We start from the raw sequence: 24,579 nt of genomic DNA on the forward strand, positions 1-24,579 counted from the left end.
TGAATATGTCTGGCGTGAATAAAGATGAATTGCAAAAAGAACTATGTGGAAAAAATAATATCCAAGATGATGTTAAAGTTAATCATATTTTTGAATCTAATGTACACGGATTTGCAAATGTTATAATGGAAGTGAAAAGTAGTGCATACTTAACTCTAATGAGTGATGGACATGTATAAATATATATTGGGGGTCAAATATGTAAAATCTTTGATGAGTATAATTTAACGAGATGTAAAAAATATTGTAGATATTTTCATGATATAAATAAATGTAATCATGCACCAAAATGTGCTAATTGCGCTGGTAATCATAAAACTAGTAAGTTCAATAACTCTGAACACAATATCGTAAGATGTACACTATGCAGTGAGGCTAATAAAAAATATGATCTCAAAATTGATGAAAGGCATGAGGTGAAATTAAAGCGTGCTCTTCCTTTAAGAGACTTGTTATAATCAGGGGGGTAGGCGGCTTTGAACAGAGAGGGGAGTCAGGGTGGACGAGAATCCTTTCCGAGAATGTCGAATCGGCCGTAAAGATTAATCAACGGTGAGAACGCTGAATTGGAGGCTCTAGGTGTGGTGAGGCAGTGCTTCTGCTGGATTTCGATGCCACCGCTGGAGCTGGTGTCGCTGATGGGTGGTTTGGCAGTCAGAATCGAGCGGCAGTAAACACCCTATGCTAGAGACTACAGGCGTGGAGGGGTAATGCTTCTGACATTTGTCTGATTCTTGCAGTAGTCGGATAAAAATGCCACGAAGTGTACATAATAATGGCGAGAGTGGGTAGAGTAAATGTCAGCAACTGAGTTTAACGTGGTATTAAACATAGGTATTTTATTCAAATTAATTAGTGCTCTAACCACTGCCGTAGCGTAGGTCTCGACAAGCGAGCGAGAACCTAGCTTTGGCTTAGATCAGGTGATCCGGGCGGATGATTTCGAGAAGTCGTGCAGTCCTTCTTATATACTATAAGTTATTTTTTACTTGCGATTTTTACGAGAAACTAGTAGTTGCCACCTAGCGAGCGGTAGGCAGTACTATCAAGCGTAAAGTTTTAAAATCGGAGCTACGCGCGACATTTACAAATTAAATTTATGTAAAACGATTGAATTTAAAGACTTATAACTATTTTAATAATTAATAACTAATAGAATTATACCCCAGACGGTAACAGACTACTTAATAAAGTAATCAAAGAAACTGATTATCAATTTAAACGTGATACAAAATTCATAAAAAATTAGTAAAATAAATATTTTTGATAACAATGTAATTACTAAAAAAGAAATAACTTATAATAATAATGTCTCTGAAGACGCAAAAATAGTTAACTACAAAGGTTTTCAAATATTTGTAACTAATAAAAGAAGTATTAACTCTAATAAACTTAACCTTGAAGCATATCTTACTAAATTTACGCAACAGCCAGATGTACTAATATGGTTAGAAACTAGTCCAGTACTCGTTGACATTGGGGTATACAACTACTACACAAAATTTTAAGGTTTTGTTAATGTTATTTTCTTTATTTATGTCTATTAAAGTCTGTCCCTTGTCTGAACGTGTTAAAACAACATTATTCTTTCGTTTTTTTATTTTTAATAGATTTCGCGATTCGACCGTAAAATAAATGTGGTGTTACTAATTTTCTATTGTCAGTAATGGTCTTCGAAAACGCATATTTTTCTAATTTAACATTTGTACGGTCGAGTGGTAGATTTTTTTTGTTTAATATCAGTTCGAATTCAACTCTCATATTTTGTAGCAGACTTACTACATTATTAACAATTAAATTATATTGAAAACCCTTCTCCAATAGATTTGTTTCATTTCTCGTAACATCAATTGTAGACGTATTAATAAATCTATCAAAGAATTTGTGTTCGGTAAGATCAGTACGTGCTTTAGGTTTATTAGTCTGGTGCCATCTAAAAAGTTTATTTTTTTGTGTTCAGTATTTTTTTGTGAATCAATAAACTTACTCTAATTCTTGCCGTAGAGTCAATCAAGTGAAATTCTACACTACTAAGTCTAAACGTTAGTACTGAACGAATAAATTTTATATTAACACTTAAAACGTCTCTCCTGTAGTACTGCTAATTTCTATCTTCTCGGAGCCATCTTCTGACGGCAACATCTGTAGCTTTCCTTGAGGCCATCTTGTTAAAATTTGTCTTAACATAGATGTATCTAGGATGCAGGTTGAGTTTGATGCATTCATTGTAAAATCAGATCTCTTGCGTACACTTCTTAATACGCAGTAATAATTTGAAATACCAAATCACAAAAAAGTTTGTCTTAGTTTGTTATAAGTAATGAATTGGATTGGTGTTAACTTGATAAAAATTCATAACAAAAAGATAATAGTTATAACAAAAAAATTTAGTTTTAATTGATTTTCATATCGATTCTCCGGACGAAGACTATGCCAAGATTGGTCCTGGATAAAAACTATGCGCTTTTGACGTCCTGAGCAAAGACTTTGCCCTTTTTTCTAGTATGTGCGAAAACTATGCCCTTTTTTTCGAGTCCGGGCGAAGACTATGCCCTTTTCTGGCGTCCAGACGAAGACTATGCCTTTTTTTCTAGTTTAGACGAAAACTATGCCATTTTTTCCGAGTCTAGGCTAAAACTATGCCCACGTCCGGATGAAAACTAAGTTAAAGAACATCCAAATATTATTTACTGACCCCCGTTGCGTTGTACTTCCCCTAAAACAAAAAAACCTCTCCAGATTTGCTGATTCATGCTTTTGGCGGCTTACAGCTAATTGTACGCTGGAATAAGCTCACGAATACAAAGCTTCTGAAAACGATTCAACATTTTATATTCATGTTTCGAGATACTTGTGTCAAAGTGTTTGTGTTAAGAGTTTTATCTTAACATTGGATTCACATACATGTTTATCTACGGACCTTTTTGTAAAAAAACAACACGTAATCGTTATTCTTAGCAGGTCTAGCAACTTAAGTATCTGGAGTTTTAGTAAGTGTTTGAAAAAAAAGAAAATACGCTTTTTTTAAAAATTTCGTATAGTGTATTTTGTAAAAACTGTAGACAACATCCACTATATAAATATTTTTGACTCTATATCTAATAATAAACACAAATGTAAGGTGAGATTAAATGAATTTTACTCCATCCGGGCTCCAGAAATGGTCAACATCTTCGTCCAGACTCAGAAAAAATGGAAAAATGTTCACCCAGACTAGAAAACAAGGTATAGTTGTCGTTTGGACTAGACATTAGGGCATAGCTTTCGTCCGAACTCTGGATAAGGGCATAGTCTTCGTTCAAGATCTCAAAAGAAGTTGTTGTAGATGAAGACGACTTTGATGATGATGAAAAAGAGTTCATTTGATAACCAAAAGTTTACATCCTGCATTGATTTTAAGAAAAGAATCTGTAGAATTTTGGAAGTCTGAAAAACAAAAGAAGAAATTTGAAACACGTGCAGACAAGGGACAGACTTTAATAGATATAAATAAAGAAGATAACATTAACAAGACTTTAGAATTTTTAAATACGGATAATTTTAAAATCATCAGTTAAATATCTATAGAAAAATGTCACAAAGAAATTGTGAATATCTATAAAAATTGTGAAAAATTTATTAACTCTCCTAGCACTTCGTTACACAAATGAGACCCCAACCACCGAAGCTTTACTCCTTTATTAAATTATACAAAGAAAATTATCCCATCAGATGTGTAGTATCATTTGTTTCCTCCCTATCGTATAAAATGTCCAAAAAGTTTATAAATCTCTTTTCATAAAAAACTAAATTTTGCCCTACTTACAGTATCAGAAACACTTCTTAACCAATCGATAACATTAAGAATGTTAATTTACCGATTAATTTAATTGTAGTTTCATTCGATGTAAGAAATCTATTTTCTAGTGTACTAGTTAAAAAGGTTATTAATATAATACATAAAATGTTACTTACTAACAAAGTTAACGATTTAATAGTGACAGACACAATACATGCTCTTACAGTTTTCTCAAAACAGAACTATTTTGAATTCAATAACGAAATATATACAGCTAACGGAGCGACGTTGGCTCAGTGGTAAAGCGTGCTTGTTACTCATACAACGCCGTTTTGGGGGTCGTGGGTTCGATTCCCAGTGGGTGCAAATTTTTTTAAAAACTGTTATCACCGGAAAAAGTTCCTATGCAATCCTGGCTGTTTCGGAGCGAGTTTCCGTGGTTCCGTGGAATTTTCCTTTAGAGTAATTCCAGGGTTTTTTCCTTGCCTCACAGGTCTTCGGGCCTGGGTGAATGCGAAACAGTATTAGGGCTATAGGTAGGAATTAGCGGCTTCTTCGGGGATGCTAATTAACCTGGATCCGATGTTTCGGCAGAGAGCGTCGGCTTAACCGGCAAGGAGTGGACGTCCTGAAATATGGAGTCCTCTCCGGAGAAAGGCTAAACAGTGGCGAGTGGACCCGATGCACCATTGGTACAGAGAGTGTCAGCTTAACTGGCAAGGTGCTTCATCGGAGATACTCACACTGTGCTTATGGTATGATTAGGTATGATGTCACTTCAGAGTTTGGAAATGAGTGCGGCAATACACCCCCATATATGGTTGTGGTGAGTGGGTGGCCCCAGCGACTAGGCCAATAGGCTGTTGTGATAACCCGGTAAAAAAAAATACAGCGAAAGACGGCCTAATTATGGGTGATCCATTAAGTTCTCTTCTAGCAGAGATTTGTATGGATAGCTTAGAACAAGTTTCACATAAATATCCACTAACTAGAAACATATTGTTTTGGCATCGCTACGTCGTTGACGTTCTTGCTGGTTTCACTGGAAATAAGAGATAACTATATAATTTTTCAAAATTTATTAATAGTATTCAGAAGAATATTGATTTCAATAGAACTGGAATTAAATAATAATATCAACTTTTTAGTATCAGTTTATCAAAATAGTTGCCTATCAATGTTATGTCTGCAGACTTTTAAACGTTTCTCTTTCGCACACAGAATATGACAAATAATTGAATACTATTAAACAACTGGCCATTCGTAATAATTATGACCCAAGCATTGTAGATAATTTAATTGAAAAAATCTGTTACAATAAAGCTATTGGACCGGGGCCTAAAGTGCCATGTGGTTAAAATATGTGTTTTAGTCTTAATCCACTAGAAAAACGTAATATATGAGTGCAATTCTCCTATACGCAATCCCGACAAGTTTTTTAAGCTGTGAAACATCAGGCTTGGGAAACAAAGAGTTTTCAGCAGATACGCACACACACGTGAACATAAAAAACAGAAAAAAAATTTATAACTTTTTTTGGAGCTCTTGTGCCACCTTGAAAATTTTTAGAATACGTTTCTACTACTCCTATACATAATTTCAACAGGTTTTCCAAGCCATGAAAGGCTCGTTCATGCGAACTTCTGCGTCACGATTAGTTTCACCCACATACGATGCAGAATAATTTTTGCAATAAAATTAATAGACAACATTAGTCTCTTTGCGTTGATCAGTTCTGTCTTCAACCAAAAAGACGACACAATTTTGTTTATTATTGATAGGGGGGTAAGTGCAAATTTTTCAAGATTCTAACATTGTCAGTATTTTTTCAAACTGTTTAACGATGTATGACATATCAATTTTGCAAAGAGAGTGAATATTTTGTAACGTTTTCTTATGATTACTGTATTTTGGATTTTTTAATCGCTGTAACGTATTTTTATAAATGAAACTTGATGGATAGTTATTAATGATTGAAATATCTTTAATTCTAACAACATTTGTACTGTGAGACCTTCAACTTGATAATAACGTCACTCTGTAAATTAAGTTAAAAGTACATTCCACTTTTAAAATTTGACAATAATTAGTAACCCTAATCATTTTATCTGTGACTAGGCTAAAAAATACAAGATACAAGTTTATTATGTATGTATTCATGAATTCCCTATCAATTGGCACCCACCGAATCATTGATCACGGACGTTTTCTAAATCTTGTAAGAGAGAGCTAATAATTTTCTTATATACTTTAATAGTCCATCTTCTTTTTAGCGTTTGTATTAAAGATTGAAGAGGTTGACGCTTCAGATGCGGCAAAATCCGTTAATGAGTGGACAAAATTTTCGACCTTAACTCTTTTGCAGGATTACATTCAGAACAAGCTCCTTAATTTAAAAGTGCAGGTTGCCAGTCAGTAACTAGTTAAATAATTTTTTAAACTCATTTTTTACGAACAATTTTATGAAAGTTATTTTTTTTTATCTGGAAGAAATATTTTCATATTGTTTGGCACATTTGGAACAGAAAACCAAGTAGAATGTGATGTATGCACCTACACTCCACAGTTTTCAAGTAAAAAATTTCCTAAATTTAGAAAAAAGTGATTTTTCAGATTATTAGTCCTGCACGAGTGTACTAAAAAAACACATCATTATATGTTACACCACACGAACATTAACTATCAACTTTCCTCTACAATTTTCAAAAAAGGAAATATCGAAAAATGAAAAGGTAACATTGTTATCTGTAATAAACTTCTAGAGCATTTAAGTGTGCGCACTCGTATTAGAGTAGGGGAGACCGGGGAATGACGGACACCTTTTCTTCGATAGCTAATTACAGCTTTAATTTTAAAGTAAGATTAACCAAAAAAATCGATTTTTAAAAAAAAGAGAATGTAGTTATCACAATACAAGCAAATTTGATGAAAATAATAAAAATTTTTGTTTAAGAACGGCACAAACCAAACCTCTGAAAACTGCTAGTGGTGCCCTATAGTCAGGTACTTCTAGCAAGGGGTGGGGTACCACTAGCCTAATAAATCACGATGATTTGTTAGGGTAACTCGTAAAATGAGTTATGAAAAAGAAATTTTTTTTTAATAAGTACACATAAAATTAAAATAAAAAAATGACGAGAGCATGTATACATGTATACATATTACAAATATTTTAAATTACATTAAAGTTGTAACTTTGGAATTATAGTTTTGATTTTTTAGTGACATTTAGTTCTCATCCCAGTTCTCTCGGTTACTTTTTTTTATAGTGATGCACCATTTGTAAAATTTGCTTAAACAATAAACATCTTAAAACTAAATCATCTTGTGTATCACGGTATATCACTGTGTATCACAATGTTTACATGTCTGGATAAGGTTAGGAAATCTGTTTACGGTCGGAGCTCACCGAAAATATAGAGAACTCTCGTACTAGTAGCGCCCCGCCTTAAGGTGCCAGTCATTCCCCATATAGAACACGTTATTATTTTTTAAAAAGCTTTTTTTCCATGCCTCCTAGAGCAAATTTAAAAAAAGCATGTTGAAGCTCAAGGTTTAATCTACAATATAAACATCACAAGATAGTTTAAAACAGGTTCGTTTGTATCGAGTGTGTGCGATTAAAAATGCGAGAGCAGGCACTCAGTTAGATAAAATTTTACATGTTTTTCATTAAACTTACGCTGCATTGTTTAGTGTTTTACTTGGAGAGGGAAAAATTAATCGCATTAGGAATTGTTATTTACAAGGTTTGAATTGAAAATATTTGATCATTCGGGAGAAACTGAGGTGCTAGAGTTACCTAGTAAGCTTATCATTCCCCGGTCTCCCCTATTCATCTGACACGCTGAGCCACGAATTGTAAGTAGGGAAACCGGAGAAGGACGAACACTTTTTTTTTAACAGCTAATAACAGCTTTGCTTTTGAAGTCAGATAAACCGAAAAAATCGATTTGTAAAGAACAGAGAATGTAGTTGTCACAGCACAAGTAAATTTTCTAAAAATACTAAAACTTTCTGTTAAAGAACAGCACAAAGCGAACCTCCAAAAACTGCTCGTAGTGCTCCGTAGTGAGGTAGTTCTACCTGCGTATGTACAGGTATACACTCGCATGGGCGCGCACACTGAATTGATCTGAATTTTAATTGCAAATAACAGTGTTTCAATTCAATTTACCATGTTTTCTTTCTGACAAGTTGTAGAGAAAGATTGATAATTAATATTTGTATATCGTGGCATATAATAACGTGTATATTTAGTACTCTCGTAGACGTCTGAAAATCCGAAAAATCGCTTTTTTCCAAACTTTGAGAATTTTTTACTCTAAAACTGTGGTGTTTAAATATATAATACATCCCAATAGGTTTCTTGGCACGATTCCGATTTCTGTGGCACCGTGATCTGAGTGTGGTTTCTTGTATATTTTGATGCCAGGAATACAGGAAAAATAATAAAAAAATTCCTTCTTACCTTCTATTCGAGATATCGAACTCGAAAGTCGAAAAAATCGTATTTTGTATACATGTGATATTAGGGTTATTACTTTACTAATTTGATAGTAAAAAATATGATAAAAATAATGAAAACCATACTATTTGCTTTTTTTTCGAAATGTAGCATCTCGATTGTCGAAAAACACATTTTAATTATATTGGATTTTAATATAAAAACACTTGATAAATTGATATTATTTATTGATTTCAAAATGATAAAATTTCTGTTAATTTTACCATGGCTGCCCGGCACACTGACACAGATCAAAGTGTATTATCTATTCTCATCAACTTGGTATCTGATACGCTTTTTATGTAAGGGCTATTCAAAATTCAAATTCTTGAAAACACTTGATAAATTGATATTATTTATTGATTTAAAAATGATGAAATTTCTGTTAATTTTGCCATCACTTCCCGGCACACTGACACAGATCAAAGTGTATTATCTATTCTCTATATATCTATTCTCATCAACTTGGTATCTGATACGCTCTTCATGTAAGAGTAAGAGCAATTCACAAATATACATGCACATCGGCTTACACATACACACATTGGAGTGCACGTAGGTCTACCTCCTCGTGTCGCACTCTGCGAGGCACTCTAGGTGACGCTAAAGATCTATATTTTTTTTTTTCTGTTAGTGAAAAGTCTTTCTTTTTTAATTTTGTTATTATGTTCATCATGTATTACTTAAGAAAAAATAACACATGAAACATTTTTAAAGATGAAATACACGTTTAAAATGAAGTGAAATCAAAAAGTACACCAGTAGAAATTTATTAAATATTTTTATTATATTTTTTACTATCAAATTAGTAAAGTAATAACCCTAATATCGCATTTTGACAAAATACGATTTTTTCGACTTTCGAGTTTGATATCTTGAAAAGGAGGTAAGAAGAAATTTTTTTTGTTATTTTTCCTGTATTCCTGGCATCAAAATATACAAGAAACCACACTCAGATCACGGCGCCACAGAAATCGGAATCTCTCCGGTTTCTTGTTCCAAATGTGCCAAAGAATATAAAAATATTTATTCCACATCAAAAAAACAACTTTCCTCAAATTGTTCTTCAAAAATCACTTTAAAAAATTATTTACCTAGTTACCGACTGACAAGCTGCATTTTTACATTAAGGAGCTTGTTCTGAAAACAATCCTGCAAAAAAGTTAAGTCGAAAATTTTTTCCACTCAATAACAGATTTTGTTGCATCTTAATTACGCTGTACAAAAGCATGTTATTTTTATTCGGAATTTCGCCCCAGAAGATCAACCAAAATTTTTTAAATAATACTAATATTAGTTTAGGCGCCAGGTAGGGTCCCGTGGCCTTTTCAATTAGAACGGACCCACCAAAGTTTTTTTAATGTATTTTTTCCTGCTGAACACGATTATCGATGGTGGGTTGCGATCCGAATGGATAATTTTTTTTTATCAACAAATTTTATAAACAAATAAAAATTACTCATTTTTTGGAAAAAAAAAATTTTTTCCTATTCTTTAGCTCATTTTGAACAAAAAAGTTTATACACACCATATGCCTAAACCCAATACTTTTCCCGTAAAAAATTCTCGACAACTTTCAAAAAATGCGTTTTTTGCTATTTTCAATAGCTTGCTACTTAAAGCCCGATTAATATTTTTCAACTCAACACCTCTCAAATTGTGAGCCAAATATAGTATTTGAAGAATACGTAAAGACCAATTGATTTTATTTGGTTATTCTTATCCAGCGAGCTTGACAGTCTGTGCCTTTTTAATGTGACCGTACGGCCTCGGCGCAATACAATATATTCTGGCATTAAATGTTTGTTATCTGGACAGCCATACATGGATTGTTTTTTATGTATTTTTGCCTGCTGAACATGATTATTGATGGTGGGTCGTAATATCGAAAGTGATCAATGTTTTTTTATTAACAAATTTTATAAACAAATTGCAAAAATGTAATTTTTTCTAAAAATAATGTTGTTTTTGCTTTTATTATATTTTTTTACTAAAAAGTTTTGAATTCTCCAGTTTATATAGGGGCTTATGGTAGTATATATGTAGCTATGTAGTCAATTGATTGTATACGTAACACAAATAAATTGTTTTTGAACGATTTTTGTAAGACAAAAAGTTTGACGAAAGAAGGGGATAGTATTAAAGACGTTGCACGGAAGATTGTTGTTACCAGAAAAACAGGTGCTATATGTTAGTACAAGTATTTTCGATACTCTGTACAAGAAAAATGTGTACTGGTACAGGTATATTTGGTACGGTAGTATACTTTAAAGTACCTTAGTGAGTATAGATAAACCTTATACTTAGTACGTCAAAATCCGAATCGTGGTACGGGTTTTTCCTGTACCAGTACAGATAGTTAGTCGGCCAGTGGGAGCATATTTAGAATGTCAGTATATATATATATATATACGTAGCTGTAAAAGTTCAAGAGGTTAGGATTTCAGTATATCCACCACAACACAATATAAAGTTCAGTACATTGATACGAATCTAACAAGATGTAATGATAAGTGCAGTAGGCACTTGTAGTCACTTTCCTGTTGCGTATAATAATTGGTTTTCACTCGCAAAGAACAATTTACATATTGAGCCAAAATAACAATGACAATCCCATACATGTATGCAAGTATGCACATATATATATACATACATATCTCCACTGTATATTATAAGCGCACGTACTATGCGCGGTAGACGGTACAGTAGAAAGCCATGCGCAGTATACAAATTTAATAGACTATCCATGGTACAGAAAAATCCTGTACCGGTTGCAGAAATCTCAAGACCTGTACGTTATTTTTCTGTGCTCATCACTTTTGGTATAGCTTATTCTGGTAACAACAATCTTCCGTGGGGTTGTCTTGCATTTTTCTACTTAGAGTTAAAAAGCATGAAGCTGCTAAGTTCACTGAACAAAAATAACAAACGAATAAAATTAATCAACTAGAAGACATTCTTAAACCCCTGCATGAACTGGAGAATCAAATACTTTGTAGGAAAAAATTATAATAAAAGCCCCACGTTGCAGCTGTGTGAAAAACGGAAAAAGTTAATTTTTTACAGTTCACGTTTTTTTGCGGAAATAGTATGGGCTTAACAGATGTACATTATACAAAACTTTTTGTTTAAAATAAGCTCGAGAAGCGGAAAAAACATTATTTTTAGAAAAAATTACATTTTTGCAATTTGTTTATAAAATTTGTTAATAAAAAAACATTGATCACCTTCAATATTACGACTCACCATCAATAATCATGTTCAGCAGGCAAAAATACATAAAAAACAATCTATGTATGGCTGTCCAGATAACAAACATTTAATGCCAGAATATATTGTATTGCGCTGAGGCCGTACGGTCACATTAAAAAGGCACAGACTGTCAAGCTCGCTGGATAAGAATAACCAAATAAAATCAATTGGTCTTTACGTATTCTTCAAATACTATATTTGGCTCACAATTTGAGAGGTGTTGAGTTGAAAAATATTAATCGGGCTTTAAGTAGCAAGCTATTGAAAATAGCAAAAAACGCATTTTTTGAAAGTTGTCGAATTTTTTACGGGAAAAGTATTGGGTTTAGGCATGTGGTGTGTATAATTTTTTTCGTTCAAAATGAGCTAAAGAATAGGAAAAAATTTTTTTTTCCAAAAAAATGGATAATTTTTATTTGTTTATAAAATTTGTTGATAAAAAAAAATTATCGATCCGGATCGCGACCCACCATCGATAATCGTGTTCAGCAGGCAAAAATACATTAAAAAAACTTTGGTGGGTCCGTTCTAATTGAAAAGGCCACGGGACCCTACCTGGCGCCTAAACTATATGGGCTGCGAGAAACATCATAGCACATATATTGAGTCAATGCTCACAAATGGTGTTCATACCATGTGTTCAATATAAGCCGTGTCTACAATAATCAGGTGACTATCTCATGCTAAAAACTTACCTGAGACCTCAGCCAAGATTTCATAAAAAGCTTTCTCTCCAATAAAAAAAAAAAATTAGTTTTACAGTATTCAAAGTTGTACCGTTAGTGATACCATGTTTAAAAGTGTTAGTGATATACATGTTTAAAAGTGTTTTATGTCATTGTTTCAAAATGAAATGAGATTTACTGTTTAGCTTTTAACATGTATAAAAATTAAGATTGTCATTAATGTTGATTAAAACTAGCCTAAACATTATAATGGGTATTATTTACTAATACATTCTAGTTTTAAATACATATTTTTAACTCAAGGCAAACAAATATAACAGCACAACAAATAATAAGTTTAATGAATTTTGGAGTGCAGCCGAACAAAATAAAGTTGACAAATCAAAATATTTAAATGCTTAGGGCTCAAGATGATTTACTTAGTTGCTCGGTATGCTGTATTTTATAGTGTTTGTACTCATTTAATGCATTTATGAGACAAACTAAAGAACATTTGTTGATACATTAAGTTTTTGACTATGAATGAATAGTTCATATAGTATAAATTACAAAACTGTGCTGTAAAAACAATACTTAAATAGATAAAACTAACCACGATGAACATGACTAACCATGAGTACATAGTGAAATTATGTGATTACATAATTTTTAATCTCATATAGAAAACTAACATCCCCAAAAAAACAAAGCTAACTGTCACTTAGACAACATAGGCAGTCATCACAGCTGCAGCTCAGCAAAAATTAGTTATATACATAAATGTGCAACCGAAACTCATTAAATAATTGAAAACTAGTCATCAATGACTAGAGATGTTTCAAAAAAAAAAATTACTGCAGAAAAATGAGGCAAAATCTAGGTAGAATGGATTTCAAAGAGAGCAATAAAGAAAATAAATAGCGATCAGTAAGCCACATGCTATCAGAAATTATGGGAAAAGCCAAACACTATAGACATCGAAAAGGTAAAGTAAGTACAGAAATAAAATCACTGACCTGAGCCTCTCAGTTGGCGCTGCTGCCGGAGCTAAAACCTCCGCCAGGCAAACTAATTCATTAATGTAGTTATGCTCAAACCTCCAACACTGTCCCACCTCTATTCTACTTTATTGGTCATTGATTAACTATTACGCTTAGACAGCTGCTAGGCTGGTAAATCAATTAGTTATTTAAAAAATTCTACAACTCAATGACTGCAAGGATAACTTACGCCACAATCAGGACACTAATAATTTTTTTAAATTAATCAGAGATGTGCAAGCCCACCTCACACCAGTGGTTAGTTGGTTACATAGTCGATAAAGCCAGCACACAGGGCACGTTCTATAATGTGGTCAGGGCACCCGATAAATATCGATGATAGAAACCGATATCTTCGTTCTCGTGATGTATCAAAATATTGACGTCAGAGAAATGGTTATACAGGTGGTCCCATTGCCAATTTTAGTATACAAAGTATACTGCTTACAGAAAATTTTTGTTAACATTTTGAGTCACTTCCACTCATATAATGCTTCCACTTTCTAGCACCCGCTGTCAGATAGAAAAGGGACTACCCAGCAGACGTAAAAGTAAAACTATATATTTTTTTATAGTGCTTTGTACGTCCAACTGGGGCCTTACCATATAACTATTTTTCTGTACATCGGCCTATGTTATAACGTGGGCCCGCGAAGCTAAAAAAAGTTATATGGTACGGCTCCTGTCTTTTAGTAGACCAAAAGCTGAGACCAGAAGGTGGTTAAAATTTTAACCAGCCGCCACTCTCACTAGAATCGAAGAACCTTATGATTCATAGAGATCTGAAATATTTCGGTCATATTTCATAGTACTAAAGAGTTATGTGGTAGTTGTAGCAGTGCCTTATAGTCTTTTGTATCAACCAGCCGCAACTTACACCAATAGATAGATAATGGAAAGATGTTACCAATAAATGCTGTTTGTAGCAAGATTAAAATGCACCCTGTACCCGAAAATCGACCGTTAAAAATTTAGACTCCCTACGCGATCTTACCTATAATACTCATCTAAGATAATAGATAAGGCATTATAGATAACATCATTAATAAAAATACAATATCTGTATTTTTAGAGGTCGATTTTCGGATACAAGATGCATTTTAATCTTGCCGCAAATGGCACTTTCAGCAGACAACTTTTTATTTTCTATACATTGGTATGAGTTGTGGCTTGTTAATAAAAAATGCTATAGGGCATTACTATAATTACCAGATAACTCTTTACCACTATGAAATATGATCAAAATATTTTGGAACTCCTTGAGTCGTAAGGTTCCTCAATTTGGGTAAGTGTGGCGGCTGGTTAAAATTTTGATCATCCTTCGGCCTCAGCTCTTGATCTATAGAGGCTGGAGCCGTACCATATAACTTTTTTTAGCTTCGCGGGCCTATGCCTATGTTATAACATAGGCCGATGTACAGAAAAATAGTTATATGGTACGGCCCCTGTTAGAAGCTACTTCTTTTTTTGCCAAATTTAACCCTTTCAACTTGTGACAGATCGATACAGATCTCGATAACTCGAATCTCACATAGGCGGGGGCTCTACGGGAGCCGTACCATATAACTCTTTCCGCTTCGCGAGCTTATGTTAAAACATAGGCCCGCAAACCGCAAAGCGAACAAAAGTTATATGGTACGGACCCGGGCTCTACCTTTATCACAGCTTTCGATGTCTCGCAAAAGTCAGTATTTTTTTCGATAATTAAAATAAAATTATGGTTCAGCGCATGCGCAGTCTAAGAATTATCGAAAAAAATACTGATTTTTACGAGATATCGATTTAATAATACGAGATTTAATAATATATATCGTTTAATAAAGCGACCAGTAGGCGCCCTGGGTCATCGGGTGATAGGCGCTTGTGCTAATAATGAATACTTTATTACTTAACAGAGTGGCCAGTAAGCGCCCCAGGTCACTAGGTGATAAGCGTTTGTGTTAGTAATTAATATTTTATTATTTAATAGAGTGGCCAGTAAGCGCCCCAGGTCATTGGGTAATAGGCGCTTGTGCTATTAATTATTATTTTATAATTTCACAGAGTGGCCAGTAAGCACCATGGGTCATCGGGTGATAGGCGCTTGTGCTATTAATTAATACTTTGTTATTTAATAAAGCGACCAGTGAGCCCCCCAGGTCATTGATAGGCGCTTGTGTGAATAATTAATACTTTATTATTTAATTGAGAGGCCAGTTAGCGCCCCGGGTCATTGGGTGATAGGCGCTTGTGTTAATAATTAATACTTTATTATTTAATTAAGAGGCCAGTTAGCGCCCCGGGTCATTGGGTGATAGGCACTTGTGTTATAATATTACAATTTTAAATTTTTGCGCGTCTTTGGCAATGCCCCTTCACTGCTGGCTATCTGCTCGACGGAATATTCTCCCTAGATCGTATAGCTATACATACGATCTAGGGAAAAAGTTCCGATTTTGAATCCGCCTAACCCAACGCTGAACGGAAGCAAGAGTAAGGTATAAGTAACTTAATAGCTGTTATCAAAAGAACATCATATATTTTGAACTACTTTTAAAATTTTAACTTCTGTTAGGTATCATTTGAAAGCTATGAATGTATTTTAAACCATACGATAAATAGACGTCGTATATCCGACCGTAGACAATAATAATTTATAATAATCTGAGTATGTCAGATGCTTTAGTGGCCCAAATTTAAGAGCCACCTGGTTGATAGTGACTTATAAAAATTTGTAAAATCTGATAAATGTTAGATTGGTTGTACTAGAAAAAAAATTTGTCTCATAAAATTTTTACCAGATTCTGTTTTTATTTTTCTGCAGCAAATATTTTTATTTGTCTGTAAGAGGATTTTCTTGCATAAAAGGTTTTATTACGTAAGTGCATAATTTTAATGAGAATTGATAAGACTATAAACTATATCAAAATACTTAAGATACTATCAGATAATTTTTTTTAGTTTAAATCAGGTTTAACCAATACAAATTGTGTTCTTTTTAAATGGTATGATAACTGGATGATTATACCGATGTTTGTCAGAATAAGCAAGGAATTGCCAGTAAACTTTTTATGATATCCAAACTGCTTTATTTGAAAGAGTTTTTTATACACATAAATAAGGAAATACGCGTAAAAAATTTTATTAGATTTTACTAGAGATCGTATTCATCTTAATTTTTTTAAAAAAGCTGTTTTCTCCAGTAATTCCTGGTGCAAAATCTTGGTAAATGTTAAGGTTTTAAAAAGACTTTATGAGACGTATTACTTCTGTTTCAATGTCATAAAAATTGTTACTCTTCAAAAAATATATAATCACCCCTTACCAAAATTATATGCATAAGTTTATGCATTAAAATATGCATAAAATTATGTATAAATTTATACATGAAGTTATGCAAAAGTTTGTGCATAAGAATATGAATGAAATTCGCCCCCTATTTATGCACAAATTTGTGCATAAAATAATGCACTTAATTATGGAAAAACATATGCATAAACTTATGCATAAACACATGCATGTAGTAATGCCGAAACGTACTGGAAGTTGTTATAAATCTGTAAGATTGTTTATGTATGAATTAATAAGGATGGGTGAAAGAAATTTATAAATTGAAGTAGTGATTTTGCGTCTTTATTTAAGTATATTATAAATATACTAACGAACTTTCTTGATTTTGACTTTTTGTTTGACTTTTAAGAATAAGTAGCTAGCTTCTAATTAATGGAATATAAGCTTTTAACTATTAGCTTTTTGCTCTTAATCAGTTTCTTGTGTATTTACAAGTGGAAAAATACAAAGCTTGCCATAATAAGGCATGCACACCAACACATTTGTTTTGTAATGCCTCCGGCTTACAAGAGACAACTATATGACTTTCTTTGACAACGCAAGAAAACGAATTAGAATTTAAGTTGCTGTAACAGCATAAAATTTCATTTTGTACGATCAATTTTTTGCCTAATATTATAAATTTTTCTTCTTCAGAACTTATGCTCTTTACTTTTATGAGGCCATAAATTGACATGAAACAATAATTTGTTTTACTATAACTATTGTTTCGCTTTACCAGTCGTTTGTAGTTGACTGAATGAAAGAGCGTATGGTTATAGATAAAGCGATCAAAAAATAAAACTTTTTCATCAATCAAATCACCCAACAAGTTCTGAATCTCATTTTTTTCTACAGCTGTAATAGCCTTGCGAATAGGTTTCCCAAATATTTTCAATGATGGTCCGTACGTTAGACAATTCTTAATTTTTCATTGGTTTATTATTTTAATAAAAAGGTTTGTAACGTTATCTGAACAATCTGGATGATCAAATACAAAAAAATTGTTTTTTATAAATCTTAATCTAAAATACAGCTTGCAAATTTGCTGTTGAACGTACTGCGTTCCATGAAGCAACTTTTTTATGACACCATTATAACTTTCCATCATAGTAGGTAAACCATGGCGGTTCTGGCACCCCCCCAGCTCCCCCCTGAGGTAGTGGTGGGGGGAGAGGCTCTAGCTATAGCTGTGGGTGGAGAAGAGACGGTGGAGGAGAGGCGGTGGTGGGGGCTGATCGGGCGGTAGAGGAGAGGATGTGGTGGGGGCTGATCGGGCGGTAGAGGAGAGGCGGTTGTGGGGGTTGATCGGGCGGTGGGAGGAGGGGCACGGGCGGTGGGTGGTGCGGACTACTCGGATGGTAACGTCAGGGGAAGGGGGCCTCTTCCAGATGCTGTGATGTCGGATGGTATTGACAGCTCTCTTCCTTTCCGACCGCAAAAACTAATTCTCTCCAGTCTAAACTGTTTGATCATCTTTTGCACTTCCGCACCTATCGATATGTCATCACGGCCGACATCGCACAGATGTACCGGCAAATACTCGTTCACACCGATCACAGACGGTTTCAACGTATTTTGTGGTATCACCAAGGCCAAGTGAGAACTTTCGAGCTTAATACGATTATTTTCGGCGCGTCTTCTGCTCCTTATCTCGCTATACGCACAGTTGATCAATTTCTAAACTAAAAAATGATTGCAAACTGTTGTTTACTGATACAGACAGTTATACGTCTTACAGTTATTATAATTAAATATGAGAAAATCGTAGGACTTATGAAGGATGCGTGTAATGGTCATATTATTGCGAAATTCATCGGTCTTAGAAGTAAAATGTACAGCATTCTTGTTCAGAATCAAGACATAATAAAAAAAAAAGCAAAGGGTGTCAAGACCAATGTTGTTGAAGCCACTATTAATTTTAATGATTACATTGATTGCCTACGCGATCAAAACATAAATATAAATCGAAAGCAAATTAATATTAGATCTCGTCTGCACAAGATTTATACTGAAAAAACAAAAAAATAGCTCTTAGCTCTCGTGATGATAAGCGATGTATTTTCCCTAATATCACTAATACATTACCCTGGGGGCATGATAAAGTAAATCAAAAACGGCGGGATGGAGATGTAGAAGAGAAAGCTAAGGAAGATAGGGAAAACATAACAAGTCCAAGAAATGAGAGTCATGGTAATATGTCACCGAGTGACCATAAAATAATAAATAGAGAATCGAGATTTACAACGGATGGAGGCGAAGAAAAAAATGAAGAGGACAGACGGAAAACAGCTTGTATAGGAGAGAGAATTCGAGGAGGGATCAACATGACGACATCACGAAAAGAAATAGAGGAACCTTCACATCCAGAGCAACTAAAAAATAAGCGTATCATTGATCAAATGCAAAACAATGAGCGAAATATAATAACTTTTAGTTTTCATGATAGCGAGCAATGTAATGTTACCTCTATGATTGACTCATCGTCCAGCGAGAATGATGAAATAAATAAATAACGTAACAGAGAAGAACAAAAGGGTGACGACAATGAGCTCAAAGTAACTTGTCAAAAAGAAACGAGTGGGGGGAATTACTATAGAAGAGCTCCCTTATGTGATAGTAAAAACCTCGTATAAAAAATCGCAACTACAACGACAGGCCAGTTTGATCAGAGTTGACAAACAGCAACGACAAGTCATCGATCGTTTAGTATTTGAAGCAAAGGGTATCGTCCAACAACAACCTCCCAAGAGAACAAGTGTGAAGACAGACAATTTTGAAGAACTCCCGTTAAGAAAAAGGATAAAAAACAATTTTGAGGTAAATATAAATTTGTTTTCTTCATAACCATATTTTTTACCCATTTTTCTTTTTTTCATGAATATTAAAATTAGTAAAAATTTGTGTTTCTTTGTTACAGATGTCCAATCTAGCAGCTTTAAATAAAGTCGCTTCTGGAGTCTTCCTCCCGTGCAAGAAAATCACCGAGATGATAGTAAACCACAGCTACATGGTTACAAAATTGAAGAAAGTTAATGCTTAATACGGAATAAAAGCAGTTGTGGAATTCAATGACGAGTTTCAAATATTTTTACCCAGTGCAGTGTCAAAGAATATAGTTGATAATGAAGTGCTATATAAAAATTTATTAGATTCCATACAGAAAATGGAGCTCTTTATAACTTATAATGGTTCTTATATTCAATTTTCAAGTGAATAGGTTAAATAGTTTCTGTGGAAATAGCAAAAAAACATGTGTTGCATTATTTTCCATAAAAAATTTTTTTTAATAAATTAGTGTCTTTACAATTCAAATATATTTATTTACTTCATTTTTTCCGTGCATTTGAAATATATCTTCTCTCGTATCTTCTATACATCATATTTTTTTTAATTATAATTGATCTTTTAAAATCCAACTATTGTGTGCACTGTCAAAACCCAACCATTTAACGAAAATTGGATTTTTTCGTCGGCGTAAAATTTTCTCAACAAGGTAAGTATTAGGATACTTGGTTTTCTGCAGTTCTTGATCGTAAAAGCCACCAGAGATTGGCTGCTGCTGATAATCCTCCAAATGGTAAGTGAATGGCTTTGTTGGTGCTACTCGGGTAACAGTAAAAATTTTTGTCGACCAATTAGGCGTATAACCTTTTTCAAAAACTTGTTTAGTATTACTCATACGTACTTTATCACCATCTTTCATTGTTGATTTTGTTCCTTTTTCGAATATATAAATTTTTGTAAAATATTTTTTCATTAGCTACTGAAACATCTTTTGGCTTCACACCAATCGTTCGGTGTTTTCGATTATTGTAAGACGTTATCAGCTGTTGTAAAATATTGAGCCACTTTTAATTACCTCTTACACTAAACTTTTTCCACATAGCATGCTTTAGGGTACGATTAAATCATTTACATATAGACGCCTTAAGATTACTGTACGTAGAGTATAAGTTAATTTTGTAATTTTTCATGAGACCTTGAAAATTTGCGTTGTAAAACTCTTTACCACGATCGGTTTTTGCAAATTAGTTGGAACTCTTCCTTCCGTTATTATAGTTTTCATAGCTGCAGTCACATCTATACCAGTTTTATTTTTTATATACTTCAGCAGAGCTCTCCTCGTGTAAGATCTATGACTTGCTCTTTTGCAGACAGATACACTTTTTCATACTCGTACCTTCGCAATTGAGCCCTGGTAACAGGTCACTTTTATTTATACAACACATTGACTAAGCTCTTATCGCTCCGTCTGTCACATCTCATGCAACTGAAAGAGAGACTCCCTTTTCTAAATAGGCAATCGCAGAATACAGTATGAACACCTTATAAATACGCGCACTATCAAGTAAATATTTTTACGTATCAAAACACGTACCCGCTTTTTATTTCAGCATTGGCATGTTTAAGAATGAATTCTACACCATGCTTTTGCTCTCTTATTATTGAGACGTATTGAATATCACCCTATATTGTAATTTTGTAAGCAAGTCTACTAGCTTAAAATTTTTTATAACAAAAAGATCTGCTGGTAGAGGCTGCAGTCGTTGAGATGTTTCCAAGCGAGGAAGTAGTTGTCCCCCACGATACTCATACACCCGTTATCGAGGGTGCAACAGTGCCAATAGAAAACCCCAGATTTGACGCATTGTTAACGTTAAGATCTCGTCAACGATTTCCATTCAAGTGTGTGAGAGAAAACGTGATTGTGGAAATTTTATTGTGGAAAAATCACTATAGATTTTTTCAGTTGTGGGACATTGCATTGGATCAAGTAAATCGTGTGTATCCGGAACTGATTACGGAGAGAAATTCATGGAGGACATATCGCTTATACTATACGGCTAAAAGCAATGCGAACCCATTGCACGTGATTTTATATTTTAAAAAGGATACTTATACTCTTTTATGCTGCTGTGAACTTTCAAGGTACAGCGTGGAGGACAAAAGAAGATTTATCTTCTGAAACGGTAGGTTTTTCAAACACATTGAAAGAATATAATCCTATTGCATGACACATCTGCTGCCATAAAATGTATCTTAGTGTGTAATAAACTTAAAGTGTGGTAAAAAAGGGTATTGAGTAGTAGTGCATGATCGTTTTTCACCACTATACATAAGACTTTTCTCTGACATTTTTTATTACTTTATCTCAATATAGCCTTACATAGTAAAATGGGAAATTTGCCATCAGCACGCGTTACCGAGTCAGGCGCGTTTACTCACGTGGGAATAGATTTTTTGGGCCGATGTACATCAAAGAGAAGAAACTGCGGAATCGTAATCGCGTCAAGGTTTATGGTTGTGTGTTTGTATGTATGGCATCGAAAGCAGTACATATCGAAATAGTGAGCGATTTAACCACTGAAGGATTTTTAGGCACGTTTAAGCGTTTTTTGCGGCCGACGCGGCATTCCCAAACATGTGTTTTTCGGACAACGGCACGAATTTTGTCGGAGCAAGTAATGAATTACAAGAAATGTTTGCTCTGTTTAACTCCGACCAGTTTCGTGACAATGCTGATCATTTCGCAGTCCAGAGAAACATCATCTGACATTTCAATCCACCGCTTTCACCACACTTTGGTGGGATTTGGGAGTCGGTAGTAAAATCGTTTAAACACCATCTTAAGCGAGTGATCAGCGAACAACTCTCAACCTTTGAAGTACTTAATACCCTCATTATCGAAATCGAAGCCATTCTTAATTCTAGACCACTTTATAGTATATCGAATGATCCTAATGATATAGCGGCCATCACGCCGGCACATTTATTAATCGGAAGACCGTTGAATTTTTTTCCGGAAGCTGACCTTTCTTGTGCTCCAGGTAACCGATTGTCAGCATGGTGTTTCATCACGAGAGCACGACAAGATTTTTGGAAGCGATGGCACCTGGAATATTTGCACGAACTTCAACGTCGACAAAAGTGGAGCAAGTCCAATCACGAGATCGGTATCGATTCTGTCGTCCTCCTCATCGATAGAAATCAACCCTGCATGCGATGGCGGCTGGGGGTTGTCATCGAGATCCACCCGGGCGCTGATGGCATCGTACGAGTCGTCACCGTTAAAACTGAGCAAGGGAGCTTCAAACGCAACGTCACATCGTTGTGTCCACTTCCGATCTCATCGTCACAAGAAGACTAAATTTTCAATCGTGTTGTCTGTCTTATATTAAACCGATTTGTGTAAACATCGCTCGAATTGTAAACACACTTACACACTACTACACTCTCACACCATCGTACGATTCGCACAGTAAGCACTTTTTCGAATACGCTACACATATGATGTTTTCGATTTGCTCGCCTTCTCTCGCAACGGGGGGAGCATGTTTAGTCGAAATGACAAAAATTCGTAGACCGCCTCGTGAGCGGTGGAGGATCAACCTCGCAGCACGCCGAAGGTGGCAACACACCGAGTTCACACAAAATTCATTACATATTCACATATGCAAGCGCCGGTCAATTTCTTTCTTACCTTCATTCTTTTTCTCCTTTTGTGTCAGTCGGTACAATTAATCGCTCTCGCGTCAACTCATTAAGTCTCTCTCTATACTCTCATTAGCTAAACATTTCTCTCCTTCTCTATCATGCATCTACATCTCCATCTCCTTTGCTCCCATTAAATGTCCTCGGGTCATAGGTCTCTCCCCCTCTCTTAATTGCTTACATCATTCTCTCTTTTCCCGGCTTTTCACATAAGGTGTAAGGGATTGATGGGTCCTGACGACTGCAGCGGGTAGGAGAATTAAAAAGGGAAGGGGGGTCTTGCGACTACTTTAGGTGGTGATTTGGGTCAGTTCCGAACTATCTGTCTATACAAAGCGGTCTACAGTTGTCAACTGCGATCTCGAGTATCTGGCATAGTTGGGTATTATATTCGTCTTACTGGTTTCTACATCTTTCCTCATCATCATCACGCACACGTGTATGTGGGAGCCACCTTTATAGGGTTAATTTCTCTCACGCTTTCCTTTTTTTATCATCATTTTCATCTGCATCATCTTCGAGAAGCTCGGCGTGCTGCGAGTAAAGCACGGCGAAAATCCGCTTCATGGACCGTGCGACGTTTTTCGAGACACGTGCGGACGCGCACGTATACGTTTTCTACACGCAATACACAAGTACACACTCTTGATTATAGGAAGTTTATCTTAAATTTATTGTTCAACCTCACTCGTTTGTATTTTTCATTAATTTTTCTTCTCTTGGGTTTTTCTCTTCGGAGTTTTTCCCTTGAGCCACAAAGTATATCTTCGTTCGTGGCTCATAATCAGTGAATTTTGAATTTATTTCACCTATAGTTCATTCCCATCCTCCGTTCCGATAAATCCGATCAGCCCCCACCACCGCCTCTTCTCCACCCACAGCTGTAGCTAGAGCCTCTCCCCCCACCACTACCTCAGGGGGGGAGCTGGGGGGGTGCCAGAACCGCCATGGTTTACCTACTCATCATGAAAACAGACCAAGCCCACAGCGTGCCATAATTTTTTACAAAATTACACACATGAAGTAAAATATGGACGTTAAACTTCATAAACGTTTTTTCGTACAGTTTTTCAACGCCTCTAACAAAACTTTCTAATGCTTTTTCACATTTTTTAATTTCATCAGGCGTTATTTTGGTCTTGCATAATGAACTTATACTATAAACAAAAAGAAACCAATGTTTCAAGTACTTTGAAGGCATTAAATCTTTCATCGAGGTTCCCAGCATTGCGACGAACAACTACGCTAGTGACGACTGCCAGTGAATGATTGACTTGGTTTAATAGTGGCCGTCTTTAGTTAAAATAGTCTTTTAGTTGATGAATCTTTTTTGTAAATGGCAGAGTAAGAATGTATTTGTTGGCAAGGTAGTTTAAACTGAGGTGGCCCTTAAAAGAATTAATGAGATTGATGGTTACGTAGGAAACGTAAATACTTACAATAGCCCTGGAAAGGGCCAGTGGTGATACTTCTAGCTATTCCTTATTATTATTATTGTTGATGAAGAGCTGGCTGCAGATAGCTTGACTCTTA

The 24,579-nt window shown here is 34.8% G+C and overlaps 1 protein-coding gene across 4 annotated transcripts in view; it reads right to left on the reverse strand.

Annotated features, from left to right (window-relative positions):
• krz (beta-arrestin protein kurtz) overlaps nt 1-13,895 on the reverse strand; it is a 523,564-nt gene extending 509,669 nt beyond the window's left edge. For 2 of the 4 annotated variants that reach the window (XM_089592379.1, XM_089592376.1), the window contains exon 1: nt 13,219-13,895. The gene's annotated coding sequence lies outside the window, so the exon portion shown is untranslated. The remainder of the gene's footprint in view (nt 1-13,218) is intronic. The other 2 variants (XM_089592377.1, XM_089592378.1) reach the window with 2 other exon arrangements.
• Nucleotides 13,896-24,579: the final 10,684 nt, after the last annotated feature.

Source organism: Copidosoma floridanum, unplaced genomic scaffold, assembly GCF_036245765.1.
Source record: "Copidosoma floridanum isolate Cflo_tuat_1 unplaced genomic scaffold, Cflo_Japanese_pri ptg000016l, whole genome shotgun sequence".
Taxonomy (NCBI): Eukaryota; Metazoa; Arthropoda; class Insecta; order Hymenoptera; family Encyrtidae; genus Copidosoma; species Copidosoma floridanum.